Below are 15,854 nucleotides of genomic sequence, written 5' to 3' on the forward strand. Positions count from 1 at the left end.
GCATGAGAGGTCAGCGTTGTGTTGCAGCAGCGTGACCTCTGGTAATGAGAAGGTCAGGGCAGCGGGCGACCTGGAAGCGCTTTGTCCGCCTCTCCTGGGAACACAAACAGTGACGTTCAAACACACAGGAACAGCTGCAGGGCCGAGGCCCGACGTCCAGGTTCTTCACTGCAGGAGGGGGAACGTCACCGGAACGCAGAACCCTGAGGGGTTCCACTCTACCCTGAGGTCAGAGTATAGAACCATGAGGTCAGAACATAGAACCCCGATGTCAGAACATAGAACCTTGAGCTCAGAACATAGAACCATGAGGCCAGAGCATAGAACCCTGAGGTTGGAACATAGAACCATGAGGTCAGAACACAGAACCATGAGGTCAGAGTATAGAACCATGAGGTCGGAACATAGAACCCTGATGTCAGAACATAGAACCTTGAGCTCAGACCATAGAACACTGAGGCCAGAGCATAGAACACTGAGGTCAGAACATAGAACCATGAGGTTGGAACATAAAACCATGAGGTCGGAACATAGAACCATGAGGTCAGAACATAGAACCATGAGGTTGGAACATAGAACCATGAGGTTGGAACATAGAACCATGAGGTTGGAACATAGAACCCCGAGGTCAGAACATAGAACCATGAGAGTAAAACTACGAATGTCAAAGCAAAGCAGTTCTTCTAAAAGAAGAAAACATTTAATTTCCTTTTGTTTTAGTTCTCAGAACCTCTTTATATTTATTTTGTCTCTTTATCTAAATCCCGGTTGGTTTTACTAATTCTTTGATGGACCTACAGAACATTTTACATTGGAACAAGTTGTGTGTCTTGACACAATAAAGTGATTAATGTGTGTGTGTGTGTGTGTGTGTGTGTGTGTGTGTGTGTGTGTGTGTGTGTGTGTGTGTGTGTTGGTCTCTTATCTCAGGAGATCTGGGATGATATCCCTCTGTCATTTGATACATGCTGCTTCTCCAGTGGTTTTGTTTGCGTTGGCTCTTCATGAGACCGAATGGTCCCTCATGAGCTCCTGTGTGACTTTCAGGAGCCATTTACATATCTGGCATGAAGTGGAACAGCTGAAAAAAGACACAAAGTGGAGAGAGGAGGCGGGTAGATGCTTTTTGGCTGACGTCCACCGAGTACAAAGACTGCTAATCTGCTTGCACAGCCCATTCCATTTTTCTTTTCTTTCTTCATTGACTTTGGAGCAAAGAGAAAAAGGGCATCCTTCAGTGCTCTTTAAACTGCACACAGTACTTTAATAGTATTCCACATTATTGACCCAGCAGTGGAGAATACCAGGGAGCGGTACAGTCGTGATTGATCTCGTATTGAACAAGCAAAGTTTTATCTCAAGGCTGCTCGAGTTTGACTCGATCCCATCGCAGAGAGAGAGCGCTTTTCATTTTTTTCAACTTAAAAGCGGCGCATTTCCGAGGCCACTTTGATCCCTTACACACCGGGAGAGACTTCCATTTGTGCAGAATGAGGCGGTAAGCCCTGCAATCCCGTGAGCGGGCGGATGTGTCTGAGAAGTGCAACACAAAGTGATCTTTGGGGATGATGGAAAGATCACAAAGGGTGGTTGCAGAATGAATTCATGGTCTCGATGACCAATGATTGGCCGCTGCCGCTCATCAGTCAGACAAAACAAACAAGCAGTGAGTGACGGCCTTTCATCCGCGAGTCCTACGAGGACGTTGGAAAGTCTCGTTCCGTGACTGATTGAAAGTACATGAACGCCTCGTGCTGTTACACGTTTGAGGCTTGTTATGTGTAATCGGGCGAGAATACGCCAGTCTGCGATGGAAACGCCAGCGCATCACATGTCTGCAGCACGCTGGCCGACCTGGGGCCAGAGACTAAACCAGACTTCACCGCTGTCTCTTGTCTGTCTGGAGATGGCTCTCCCTGTGAGGAAATGAGTCTACGATACACAGGCATTGCTCAAATTCCTCCCCTTGTGTCATCGCCGCTAAAGCAAATAGCAGCTTAAGGGGAGCGGGGGGGGGGGGGGGGGGGGGTCAACAGACCACTGAATCAACAGATTGTTTGCGTCCTCGTAGGCTCAAAGGGAACATTTTCAGGATTGTGGAAAGGTAGGAATTTAGGGGAGGGAGTGGGGGGGCTTTTCAGCCCATTATTGGGAAAGAAACGAGTTTCCAAGCGGAGCGTCTTTCACACTCTTCGTTGGGAGGGAGGACTTCGGACTCCAATCCCCAGCATTTGATTGACTCTTTTGCAGATGAGAGCAGACTGTGACTCGAGCCATTGGATTAATTGGTGCGCACATGCTTGACCGTGGGCTTAGTGAGCTGGGGTGGATGGGAATGGTCGGTGAGATGGTTGTATGCAAATGGATGAGGGTTAATCTGGGTCTTCCTGGGACTAAACCAGCATGGAGGCCTGAGCCTTTCCACTCCAACTCACAGAGGAGGGAGGTGTTTTGTGGTGAGCAACACTGAAGGAGGTGATGATGACAGAGGAAAAGTTCATATTAGCACTACTTGAATAGCTATTGATCATCATACTTTAATTTGAGTAGTCAGAAACCATCAGTCCAAAAACATTTTGGGACTTTTTGGGGACCTTGTATTCAAGTTGATCACTTCCCTCAGCCTCATGGACCCATGAGCTTTACAATAACATCCTCGGTGTCAGGCCCAGGCGATCCTTTTAACTCAAAAGGGCTTATTTCAAGAATAAATAAATCACCAAAAAGTTTCTTTATGAAAACATAACCATCCCAAAGATTAGGGCGAACATTTGACAGAACAGGTGACAGAACTTCCTGTGTGAACGATGCGACAGGCGTAAAAACCTGACCTGACATGACCTGATCGAGCACCTTACTGATCTGGGGTCTTTAAAACACTAATCGGATGTAATATTGACGAGGTAAACGCATGCTATGTGTGCATATTGTTTCTATTTCTTGTTATTGTCTTGTCATAGGTCACGGCTAAATGGTACCTTGGTGGGGAAGGTGGGACGTGTTGGTGGACACGCTGTTTGCTACATGTTTAAAAAATACAAATAACAATTGGAAACAGGGTTTACTACACACTCATTTGATTTTGTTCTTTTCAAAATTTCCAGATGGAAAACCTGCTCTTAAATCTATAGTTTTCTGTTAGCTTAGTGCGTCTGTGCCAGTGATGTCAAAGCTGATTCATGTCCTTTTAACACAGTCCACATGGGCCACGCACTCAACGCTCGGTATGCATCGACGTAAAGTCATAAAAAACATTACACAGCCAATTCAGCTCAACTTTACATTCCTGTTTTGTATGCCAACAGGTTCTTCATGGCATGTGTAAACGCCTTTTCTTGTTTCAATAATTGAGTTGTCACACTTCCAATGGAGGGACAAGGAGGCCGGGGTGGGGTGGTGGGGTGGTGGGGGTCTTTGAGCCATTATGTTGGTGAACTAGGTCTCTGTGACCCGAGGTCGTTACTCTAAATTGGCTAAAAGTCCCTCCTCTCCTCATCTGTCCATATTTAAACTCCCTCTGTGGCTACCGCTCTCTTCATCTCCTCCCTATCGACGCACACCTTGGTAATTGGTGATGTGGACCACATGTTGGGTTTGAATGGCCTTCTGTTCTGTAGAGCCGTTTGACAAACTCAAGGAAATATCATAACCTTGTTATTAGGCGGCCTGTACCTTCCTGGACCGGCGTCAGAGGCCGGGGGACAAAGTCCCAGAGTTCTTTCCCCGCTTTCATCCTCTTCATCGTCACCCTGAGCCTATTTTTACAAGCACAATATATCCAGTCAGTGATGTCCGTCACTGTGTGTAAGCGTCCCCTTTATGGAGTGACCTCCTCAGACCCCATCAGACCTCCTCAGACCCCATCAGACCTCCTCAGACTGCATCAGACCTCCTCAGACCCCATCAGACCTCATCAGACCTCTTCAGACTTCATCAGACCTCCTCAGACCCCATCAGGCCTCCTCAGACCTCCTCAGGCCTCCTCAGACCCCATCAGACCTCCTCAGGCCTCCTCAGGCCTCCTCAGACCCCATCAGGCCTCCTCAGACCTCTTCAGGCCTCCTCACACCCTATCAGACGCCATCAGACCTCCTCAGACCCCCTCAGACCTCCTCAGACCCCCTCAGACCGCATCAGACCTCCTCAGACCGCATCAGACCTCCTCAGACTCCATCAGGCCTCCTCAGACCCCATCAGGCCTCCTCAGACCCCCTCAGACTCTCTCAGACCTCCTCAGACCCCATCAGACCTCCTCAGGCCTCCTCAGACCTCATCAGGCCTCCTCAGACCCCCTCAGACCGGCAGTGGTGTGACCTTTCCGGTGGAGGGTCGGTGTGATTTGAAGTCTTTAGTTTGGCACGTTGGCTGTCGCCATCTTGGTTTCTCACCATCATAAGCGACACGAGGGGGCGGAGCTAAGATAGACGTGACCGGTCCAATATCGCGATATTTCCGACCCAAGACCATAATATCGATATTGCAAAGATGCAGTACGGTTGAGCATTGGAAAGTAAGAGTCTTGTAAGTCTGTTTTTACTGTAATGTAGCCTTTTAAAATGAGTAAAGACAAAACTCAAGTCTAATATCACAAGCTTGATGATATATTGCTGAGCACAGCTTTTCTGAAGTCCAGTGAGTACTTTTTTTTTCTTGGTCCTAATTGTGATTTCAATGTTTCCTGAACACAACATCACAACACACATGGATCTTATCTTTGTGTCTGTTTCCAGATCGCTGTCTGTGAGGAGTTTTGGGTCTGAACCCATGAACCGATGCAGAGCATGGTCCTGAGTCCTCCTACAGGTAAGACCTTAGTGGTCCTGAGTCTGCCTACAGGTAAGACCTTAGTGGTCCTGAGTCTTCCTAGAGGTAAGACCTTAGTGGTCCTGAGTCCTCCTACAGGTAAGACCTTAGTGGTCCCGAGTCTGCCTACAGGTAAGACCTTAGTGGTCCTGAGTCCTCCTACAGGTAAGACCTTAGTGGTCCTGAGTCTTCCTACAGGTAAGACCTTAGTGGTCCTGAGTCCTCCTACAGGTAAGACTTTAGTGGTCCTGAGTCTTCCTACAGGTAAGACCTTAGTGGTCCTGAGTCTTCCTACAGGTAAGACCTTAGTGGTCCTGAGTCTTCCTACAGGTAAGACCTTAGTGGTCCTGAGTCCTCCTACAGGTAAGACCTTAGTGGTCCCGAGTCTGCCTACAGGTAAGACCTTAGTGGTCCTGAGTCTGCCTACAGGTAAGACCTTAGTGGTCCTGAGTCTTCCTACAGGTAAGACCTTAGTGGTCCTGAGTCTGCCTATAGGTAAGACCTTAGTGGTCCTGAGTCTTCCTACAGGTAAGACCTTAGTGGTCCTGAGTCTGCCCATAGGTAAGACCTTAGTGGTCCTGAGTCTGCCTATAGGTAAGACCTTAGTGGTTCTGAGTCTGCCTATAGGTAAGACCTTAGTGGTCCTGAGTCTGCCTATAGGTAAGACCTTAGTGGTTCTGAGTCTGCCTATAGGTAAGACCTTAGTGGTCCTGAGTCTGCCTACAGGTATCAACAACTCTCTCTGTTCAGAGCCTCAGCGGCTTTTCAGGCTGGATGCAGTCTGCCCTCAGTCCTGCCTCCTCCCTCCTCCCTCCTTCCTCCTCTCTCCTCCCTCCTCCCTCCTGCCTCCTCCCTCCTGCCTCCTTCCTCCTGCCTCCTCCCTCCTGCCTCCTTTACATTGGCTGCCTTGTTGTGTTAACATGCAGGGAACGTGTGTGTGTGCATAGAATAGATGCATTCAGTTTACGGGGAATTTGCCCGTGATTTTCGTTCCCACCTTGTTGTGCGTGCACATGTGTAAAGGCTTGTGTCTGTGTGTGTCTGTGTGCGTGTGTGTGTCTGTGCGTGTGTGTGTGTGTGTGTGTGTGTGTGTGTGTGTGTGAAATCACGGGAGCAGCTGTGGCCGCTTTGTGTTGTTGGTTGTGCGGCTGCAGGCCTCGCGCGGCGCTGCCCAGCTGCTGTGGACTCTCCCTTTTTTAATGGACTTCACAAGCTTTCTGAGAGCGTTCTGCAGCGCTGCAGGAAGTAGACGATGACTTTAGTCCGGGGCCAACTCCGTTCAAGCCGGGTCATAAAGTGGAAATCTGCAAATAATAATAGCTAATTATATTTTTTTGGGGGCGGTGTTCGGACTCTTCGTACATTTTCAAACAGCTTTGTCCTCCGCATGTGTTCTTCCCTTCCAGTGTCATCATTTCCTACAGGAAATTGTGGTAATAATCAAGTAGACCAAAATTACAGGGAACAAAGTGGCGGCTGCACGAGGGAAGTAATTTAAGGTAGTTGGTAAAAGATCTAAAAAGTAAATGTGATTAAGAAATTATACCATTAGTCAGATTATTAAAAATACTTGATGAATTGTAAATGCTGAATCTCAGTGACTCTCCTTGTTGCTTTTGTTTTGTGTACATTCAATAAACAGAATGTTTACTTTATGGTCTGTTTGACTCTAACAGACCATAAAGTACTAAATGAACATCATGCTGTATAGAAGAAGACTAGAAACTAGAGATTGAGACATAAACTCATGTTTACAATGTTTACTGAGGGAATACATCAAGAGAGAAGTAGAGTCACTTATATAGACTTCTATACAACCAGAGGAGTCGCCCCCTGGTGGTCAGGAGAGAGAATGCAGCTTTAACACATGAAGCATAGACTTCTATACAACCAGAGGAGTCGCCCCCTGGTGGTCAGGAGAGAGAATGCAGCTTTAACACATGAAGCATAGACTTCTATACAACCAGAGGAGTCACCCCCTGGTGGTCAGGAGAGAGAATGCAGCTCTAACACATGAAGCATAGACTTCTATACAACCAGAGGAGTCGCCCCCTGGTGGTCAGGAGAGAGAATGCAGCTTCAACACATGAAGCATAGACTTCTATACAACCAGAGGAGTCGCCCCCTGGTGGTTTGGGAGGGAGAATGCAGCTTTAACACATACATGAAGCATAGACTTCTATACAGCCAGAGGAGTCGCCCCCTGGTGGTCAGGAGAGAGAATGCAGCTTCAACACATGAAGCATAGACTTCTATACAACCAGAGGAGTCGCCCCCTGGTGGTCGGGAGAGAGAATGCAGCTTCAACACATGAAGCATAGACTTCTATACAACCAGAGGAGTCGCCCCCTGGTGGTTTGGGAGGGAGAATGCAGCTTTAACATACATGAAGCATAGACTTCTATACAGCCAGAGGAGTCGCCCCCTGATGGTCAGGAGAGAGAATGCAGCTTCAACACATGAAACATAGACTTCTATACAACCAGAGGAGTCGCCCTCTGGTGGTCAGGAGAGATAATGCAGCTCTAACACATGAAGCATAGACTTCTATACAGCCAGAGGAGTCGCCCCCTGGTGGTCAGGAGAGAGAATGCAGCTTTAACACATGAAGCATAGACTTCTATACAACCAGAGGAGTCGCCCCCTGGTGGTCAGGAGAGAGAATGCAGCTTTAACACATGAAGCATAGACTTCTATACAACCAGAGGAGTCGCCCCCTGGTGGTCGGGAGAGAGAATGCAGCTTCAACACATGAAGCATAGACTTCTATACAACCAGAGGAGTCGCCCCCTGGTGGTCAGGAGAGAGAATGCAGCTTTAACACATGAAGCATAGACTTCTATACAACCAGAGGAGTCGCCCCCTGGTGGTCAGGAGAGAGAATGCAGCTTCAACACATAGACTTCTGTTTGAGTTTAAGTCGTTTCTACAGTAGGTCCCTCCCTGACAAACTCGTCTACTTTACTCTCATTAAAGCTCTGTTGTGATCTTGAGGAACTCAGTCCAGTAGCTCGCAGCACTCGCTCCAAAAGTCACTAAATCTAGCAAAACAGTCGCCAAGTGGGAAACACTGACAGCTCAAAACAAAAAGCCCAGTTCATCATTACCCCATTAAAAAGAAAAGCAATCCAAATGTTGATTTTGAAACGAGTGTAATCTGTTTTCCACTGATTGTGACGAATAAAGCGTCTTGCATTTATTCATTTTGGTGCAACCCGTCCACACAACGGTTCTCCGATGGAACAACTGACGGGTCTCAGTGTACACAACACATTCCCAATGACGCAATGATGGAAAACCAGAAGAAGGTGGTGAGGGGGAAATGATAAAAGAAGCATTCATGAAGGATTTCGTGATTGATCCCAATGTTCCTCAGCGCCGCTGACTCCAACAGGTCTTCCAGGAAGCAGCCGGTGATCCTCCCTCGCTCCAGCTGTGTTGTCTCGTGCTCGGGATCCCTGATTACTGGGCCCCTCCCAAACAGCCCTGTGCACTTTGATCCTGGAGAGTTGTAAATGACTGCCGTCACCAGGGCCTCGGGGTATCCAGCGGGCTTCATTAGCCTAATGAGTGGCTGGGCCATGTTTATCTGCAGAGTCTGTCTGAAGACACTCTGGCAGCGTTTCATGTCCAACAGCCTGGTGTTGGCAGGAAACACCAGGCTCTCTGTTCCCTTCTCCTCGCTTCATTAGAAGCGTCAGCTGCGACGGCTCGGGGATGATGTCTTTGTAAAGTTTATGATTGTTGATTTTAATAATCTGTTGCGTTGCTTGATGCTACACGGAGGAAAGCGCCGCCTTGTAACAAGACACAGGTGTAGAGGGATGACATCAGTGCACATGCTCAGTGGGAGCGGCTCCGCAGCCAGAGTCAGATTGCACTTGAAATGCATCCACGACGTGATTTATGACTCACCTGGAACTGGAACTGCATATTAATATCAAGAGAAGGTAAATGTGATGAATGGGAGTAGATGTTGAAACATTTTTGGAGTCATGAGAAGTCTTTGTGATCAATAACAGACGCTTTTCAAAATCACAGACTTCATTTTTTCAAATATTTTTGGAACTTGGTGAAATTGATTGTAAGCGTATATTAAGTATTAGCCCAGGTGTTTGTCCAATCCGGTGAGTGAATCTACGGCCCATTCGTCTCACACTTTGCAATGATTGGAGCTGCCGTCAAGAGAAATGTTGTTAAGCTTTAAAAAACGCTGTTTGTGACTTTTGATGTATTTAGCTCGCCATCATATGATCAGTTCATCCAAATGACTCCTATTTGGAAACGTAGGTTCCCACACAGTGTGGGCCGTGAGGATACACAGGTACAAGTACACAAAGTCTGTGGATGAGGCGGCACGCTGCGGTTCTGCTAATGGAAGCTGATGCAGACGAGTCTGAAGCTCTGATTACTGTCTCAATATTCCAGCATGTCTGATGGCTTCCTGCATGTTATATGAACCCAGCAGGAAGCCATCCCCGTGGTTCTGAGTGTAAAATATACTGCTCGCTGAAGGCTAATGAAGCGGATGGAGTCATCAGTGTGTCCTTCACACACGCTCACGTGATCATTGTGCGTGCACACATCTGGTTTCATTCTGCACCTTCATGGTTATAGAATCCACGTCAATCATTGCAGACTTTATTTGTTGTTTATCTAATATTCCAACGTGTATTACAGTCCCCAGAGGATGAATCCTCCTGACTTACTGGCTCTCTACCTGCAATGCGGTGCTTTGTAGCATCCTAGCACGCTGCCGTTAGCATTCACGCTGCGTGTCTCCGCTGCGTGGTCCCTGTCTTCTAGTCGTAGACCTGCAGTCTGTACGTTTCATATGAAGCTCACAACGATGGTCCGAGAAAGCTTTGCGATGGATTCCCCTCCAACCTCTCCGTTCTGTAGGCAGGACGTCTTCTAACGAGCGAGCGGGAGAGGAAATGATGAATGAAGGCACGCCGCACGGCTTCAGAGCGCTGTGGCTTTGTAAAGATGGACCGGCTTTGATCCCAGCGACAGGAAGTCCGACCGATGCGCCTGCGTTGGACACTGAGCTGACCCGCTGCACACGCATGTGAGAGTGTGTACACAAAGGATTGTTTTCTCAGTAACGGATATCATAACGCCTGCGTGACATCACACCTTCTGGATTCCCTCCCTGCTCGCTCCAGAGCTCTTCACTGGAGAGGACTTCCTCCTGTTCTCTCTCACTGCGTCTCCACGATCACTACCGGCAGACATTCCTTCTCTTCTTTTCATTTTCTAAAGAAGTGCAACTAAACAAATATCGTTGCTTTGACGAAGAAAATTTCAATCCGGCCCCCTGGAAGTGGCCTAAAAGGAAAGCCTGTTGGGTTCCCTTTGTGCAGAAGTGTGGAGATGAAGCCCGGAGGGACATGTGTACTCATAACAGCAGAGCCTCCTTTCTCTCTCAGCCACTGTCTGGTGTTGTGGATCCTCTTTGCTCCATTGTCTGGTGTTGTGGATCCTCTTTGCTCCATTGTCTGGTGTTGTGGATCCTCTTTGCTCCATTGTCTGGTGAGTTCCGCTGGTGGTCTGTCACGTAAACAGCTCAAAGCCTCAGATTTTACTCTTTCTGTGGTCGTCTTCCTGTCTGTCACTCTCATCTGGATTCCCAGTCACACACACACACACACACACACACACTGCTCTAACCCTTACAGCGCTGCAGCGCTCCCAGTGCGGCGCCCTCGTAGCGTATTGGGCTTTTCGGTGCCGGTGGGGAAGGAAGGACCCCGCTGGCTGGTCGGCGTCTCCGACCCCTCGGACACAATGGCTCCCTCTCCCTCCCACTCGCTTCCCTGCCAAGCTGGGAAGAGTAAATATTTATCATCCCCCCGCAACAATGGGCCGCTCGGAGGAGAAAGGAGCTCATGCGGGCCTGAAGACGCAGCAGCGTGTGGTCGTGTCCCATCCTGAAGAACCGCTCTGTGTTCAGACTCCTGGAGGAGCCGAGCCGGAGTCGTGGAAAGCAAGAGTTTGATCACGCATAAAACTGCCAAATTACAGAATTGGTTGAGCGAGTGCAAAACCCCTGGACCCTGGAGAATGAGGATTAAGTTGCACTTGAGATTACGTTCAGTCTTTAAGCTCCTCCTCTCGTTCCGCACTGTGCTGGTCTGGTTGTAGAGAAGGTCTGTGGGTCCACACTGAAGCATGACGATGCTGCTGCACGCAACATGCGTCCATGTCATTGTGAAGGGATGAAATGGGGACTTTAGTGTTGTGGACAGTCCGTCCTCTGCTCAGTCCGTCACACTGACAGCACGCCTTGAGGGGCGGGGCCTATCTGTGTGCAACCGACCACTCACAGGCCTCTGTTCTCCACGTGCCAACGGTCTGGAGGTGACGGCCTGAGGCCGGCAGGTAGATGGACCAAACATCGTCATGCAGCCCTCGTGTACAGAAATAAAGATGGAGGGAGACAGAAGAAGAAGGAGCACCAGCACACATGATGGAGCCTCGCTATCTGTCTGCTTAGCGCCTCACAGCCGGAGCCGGTGTCTGTCCTCTGCTTCCACACAGACTCTGTGTGAGGACACGAGGACATGAGGACACGAGGACACGAGGACATGAGGACACGAGGACGGCAGCTCAGTGACTCATGGAGCAGGCTGCTGCTCACGAGCAGTTAGAATCAGCTCCATCTCAGACCAGATTTACACCACACGATTATCATAATATTAATAATATTATCACGATATCTGAATCAATATCCTGTTACAATACATTCTCTCTGATCTTCAGCTTTGGAGTGTGTTTTGTCTCTTTTGGTTCACGATTATATACAATTCCTAGCGTGTATCAATGGCTGTCTCTATGAAACCCTTCAAAATAAAAGCCCCTAAGAATAACTGCTCGTTAACAGGAGGCTAAAGTTGAGACAATAGCCCCCAACCCCTTCAAAATAAAAGCCCCTTAGAATAACTGCACCTTAACAGGAGGCTAAAGTTGAGACAATAGCGCCCTACCTCTTCAAAATAAAAGCCCCTTAGAAAAATTACACGTTAACAGGAGGCTAAAATTGAGACAATAGCCCCCAACCCTTTCAAAATAAAAGCCACTTAGAGAAACTGCCCGTTAACAGGAGGCTAAAGTTGAGACAATAGCCGCCCATCCCTTCAAAATAAAAGCCCCTTAGAATAACTGCTCGTTAACAGGAGGCTAAAGTTGAGACAATGGCCCCCCATCCCTTCAAAATAAAAGCCCCTTAGAATAACTGCTCGTTAACAGGAGGCTAAAGTTGAGACAATGGCCCCCCATCCTTTCAAAATAAAAGCCCCTTAGAATAACTGCTCGTTAACAGGAGGCTAAAGTTGAGACAATGGCCGCCCATCCCTTCAAAATAAAAGCCCCTTAGAATAACTGCTCGTTAACAGGAGGCTAAAGTTGAGACAATGGCCCCCCATCCTTTCAAAATAAAAGCCCCTTAGAATAACTGCTCGTTAACAGGAGGCTGAAGTTGAGACAATAGCCCCCCATCCCTTCAAAATAAGTCATATTAAGTAAGTCTATCTTCAACATCAGTTGGTCAACATGTGTACACCAGGATCCCCTCATCTCTCTTCGCGCTACATGTCTCGAGGCCGCAGTGTTGCTTTGCTGGAGGCCGATGACGCAGACATTCCTGGAATATAATGAAGCACAGAACATCATATAATATAGCATCCAGGAAGCACCTGTTTGGATGACTAACGCAGAGCACATTGCAAGCAGGTGCGCTCACACATGGTCAGTTTGAGGATCATTAGTCGGGACAAGACTCAGTTGCTAAATATTTTGACTCAAAGAAGATTTTGAGGAACCGTGTGATGCTGCAGAGGGATCAAAGGCGGAGGTGATGCTCCACTTCCACACCTCCATCTCTCCTCCGCTAACGAGGATGCACAGCCTGTGTGTCAGTAGTTTAGACTCAACACAAGGTCCAGGGCTCGTTGCTAATGAGGAGACTTTAATGTCAGATATACACCGTGTACTCTGAACGCTGTGTTGGAAGGATGGTTCTTCATGTTTCTGTTTCATATTAGGTAATATATAATATTGACCCGTCTTTGCAGAAAGGGATGTAATGAAACAGAAGAAGACGTGTGCTTTGAATCAAAAGATAAGCAGAGTAATTTTAATACACTATGTGTGTATAAGTATTGATGATCTTTAAAACAAGTAACTCGATAATTATAAAATTCATCAATGCATTTGTTTTGTGTCCTACTGGTGCTGACCCGGCCCGTTATTTTATTCTTGATTCAGACCAGAACATGAAAACCATTCTTCCCTGCAATTTAGCACGACTGTAATGCTGATGGTAAAATTTTACCATCAGCATTATTTATGTTACCTTAAGTGTTATTAATGTTACCTTAAGCATTAATAATGTTACCTTAAGTATTATTAATGTTACCTTAAGCATTAGTAATGTTACCTTAAGTGTTATTAATGTTACCTTAAGTATTAATAATGTTACCTTAAGTATTAGTAATGTTACCTTAAGCATTAGTAATGTTACCTTAAGTATTATTAATGTTACCATCAGCATTAGTAATGTTACCTTAAGTATTATTAATGTTACCATCAGCATTAGTAATGTTACCTTAAGCATTATTAATGTTACCTTAAGTATTATTAATGTTACCTTAAGTATTAGTAATGTTACCTTAAGCATTAGTAATGTTACCTTAAGTATTAGTAATGTTACCTTAAGTATTAGTAATGTTACCTTAAGTATTAGTAATGTTACCTTACGCATTAGTAATGTTACCTTAAGTATTAGTAACGTTACCTTAAGCATGATTAATGTTACCATAAGTATTTAATACTTATGGTAACATTACACTAAAACTATTAGTGTAATGTTACCTTAAGTATTAGTGTAGTGTTACCATCAGCATTGGTGTAATGTTGGTGATGCAGTCAGAGCGGTGCATTGTGGGAAGCATCAGGATCAACAGTCAGCAGGTGGTTGAGCATCCAGACCTCAGGAGGATGTTCTTCTCTGCAGGCCGTCTGGCTGTGATTCCTCTCGCAGCCTTCGTGCCTCCATGAGGGAATAGCTTGTGGAACAGGTCACAGGCGCTGAGAGGCTCCTGTGTGGCAGTCGCTCAGTGGAGCCCAAAGGGACTCGACTACAGGTGATACCGTCCTCTGGTCTCAGCCCAGGCTTCTGCATCACGTCGCCCAACTCGCTTCACCTCTGCAGCTCTGTGGGGAAAAAGCCTTTCAGGAGCGATGAGATTACTTGACGGTCGTGGAGCATGTGCTTTACAGCTGATGTCCTTCCTGAGGGCTTGCTGTCCACGTTGTAGCTGCAGCCGCCCATGAGCAACTGGTTTTATGCTCGCAACCTCTCTTTGTCTGGTGAAATAACACCACTATCAGTTCTGCACAGCTTTCCTCCTGCGACTGCTTTTGGAAAGAAGCTTTTCATGCAGAGGATGATGCAGGTGTATTCAGACAGGAATGAGGAACATAACCGGGTTTTGATCATAAAAGCATGCGGACATGTTGTCGTACATACGAGCGTGGACCTGAACACGAGGGCTCTGTCCCCTTCACGACTCGCTGGATGGGCATCAACCCCAGAGACACACTGCTGCTCCTCTGCTGCCTCCATGACTCCTCCTGGAGGCCCTTTGACCCAATGCATGACGCAATTCCAAAAACCTGTCACTAATAATTTCCCCTCATTTCAAAGACTCTGAAATGAATGCCAGACAGACGCTTGCTCCGTCATCTTCAGGGTGTGGAGTTTTCTTTGCCCTCGTCTGCTTTTATAGACATTTCACATGTTCATAAATATGCATGGCCGTATACAGACTGCTGGTGAAGTCAGCATTGGCCAAAGAAACTGGCCGAGTCTCTTTTATCGTCATGACCGTTCATCTCGGCCGCTGCCAGAAGAGCTGCGCTCTTCACTCGAGTCGTAAGAACAAGTTGTTTTCTCTCATGAACGAGGGGAAAGATTGCAAACAGACCGCTCTGATGACGTGAGCGCACACGCCCGCAGGAGGCCGACGCCTGGTGTCCACATCCCTGCTCTGCAAGAGGGGGCACGGACACACACACACCTGTACACACACACCTGTACACACACACACACACACCTGTTAAACCCTCTTCACCCGTCGTGGTTGCGTCTCAGTTTTCCGTTTGATGTGAGTTTGTTTTTGGTGGTCGAGGCTCAGCGGACGAGGACGAGGGCGCCGCTATTGTTTCAGCGCGTCGACTCCTGAAGATGTCAGGATGATGATCAGAAAGATCTGGCTCGAGGAATGAGAAAACACACACACACACACACACACACACACACACACACACACAAACCTCTCGCCCAGGGTTGGAGCCAGCTGTGTGTGTGTCTGTGTGTGTGTGAGAGAGACAGAGACAGCAGTACTTATATGGGATTATGTCTCGGGGTCCATTTGTCAGAGCTCACATTCATCATCAGCCCCGTGGTGTCAGAGCTGCTGCTCTCCTCCACGTCTCCATTACGCTGCTGCTGCTGCTCTGACACGCAGCACCTGACCTCCACACACACACACACACACACACACACACACACACAGGCTTTTTGCACCGAAAAAAACAACACACATTTACACACAGTAGCTCGGTTTGCAGTGCATGAGACCCAACCAAGTGTGTTGTGTTCAGTCCCTGAAGTGTGTTTCAGACTTCTATACAACCAGAGGAGTCGCCCCCTGGTGGTCAGGAGAGAGAATGCAGCTTTAACACATGAAGCATAGACTTCTATACAACCAGAGGAGTCGCCCCCTGGTGGTCAGGAGAGAGAATGCAGCTTTAACACATGAAGCATAGACTTCTATACAACCAGAGGAGTCGCCCCCTGGTGGTCAGGAGAGGGAATGCAGCTTTAACACATGAAGCATAGACTTCTATACAACCAGAGGAGTCGCCCCCTGGTGGTCAGGAGAGAGAATGCAGCTTTAACACATGAAGCATAGACTTCTATACAACCAGAGGAGTCGCCCCCTGGTGGTCAGGAGAGAGAATGCAGCTTTAACACATGAAGCATA

At 47.5% G+C, this 15,854-nt stretch overlaps 1 protein-coding gene across 2 annotated transcripts in view; it reads left to right on the forward strand.

The window, feature by feature from the left end:
- disp1 (dispatched homolog 1 (Drosophila)) overlaps nt 1-15,854 on the forward strand; it is a 72,511-nt gene that overhangs the window by 17,949 nt on the left and 38,708 nt on the right. For both annotated transcript variants that reach the window (XR_011077544.1, XM_068577609.1), the window contains exon 3: nt 4,731-4,803. The gene's annotated coding sequence lies outside the window, so the exon portion shown is untranslated. The remainder of the gene's footprint in view (nt 1-4,730; nt 4,804-15,854) is intronic.

This window comes from Clinocottus analis, unplaced genomic scaffold, assembly GCF_023055335.1.
Source record: "Clinocottus analis isolate CAN_PGR_092001 unplaced genomic scaffold, fCliAna1.0.p SCAF_15, whole genome shotgun sequence".
Lineage (NCBI taxonomy): Eukaryota > Metazoa > Chordata > Actinopteri > Perciformes > Cottidae > Clinocottus > Clinocottus analis.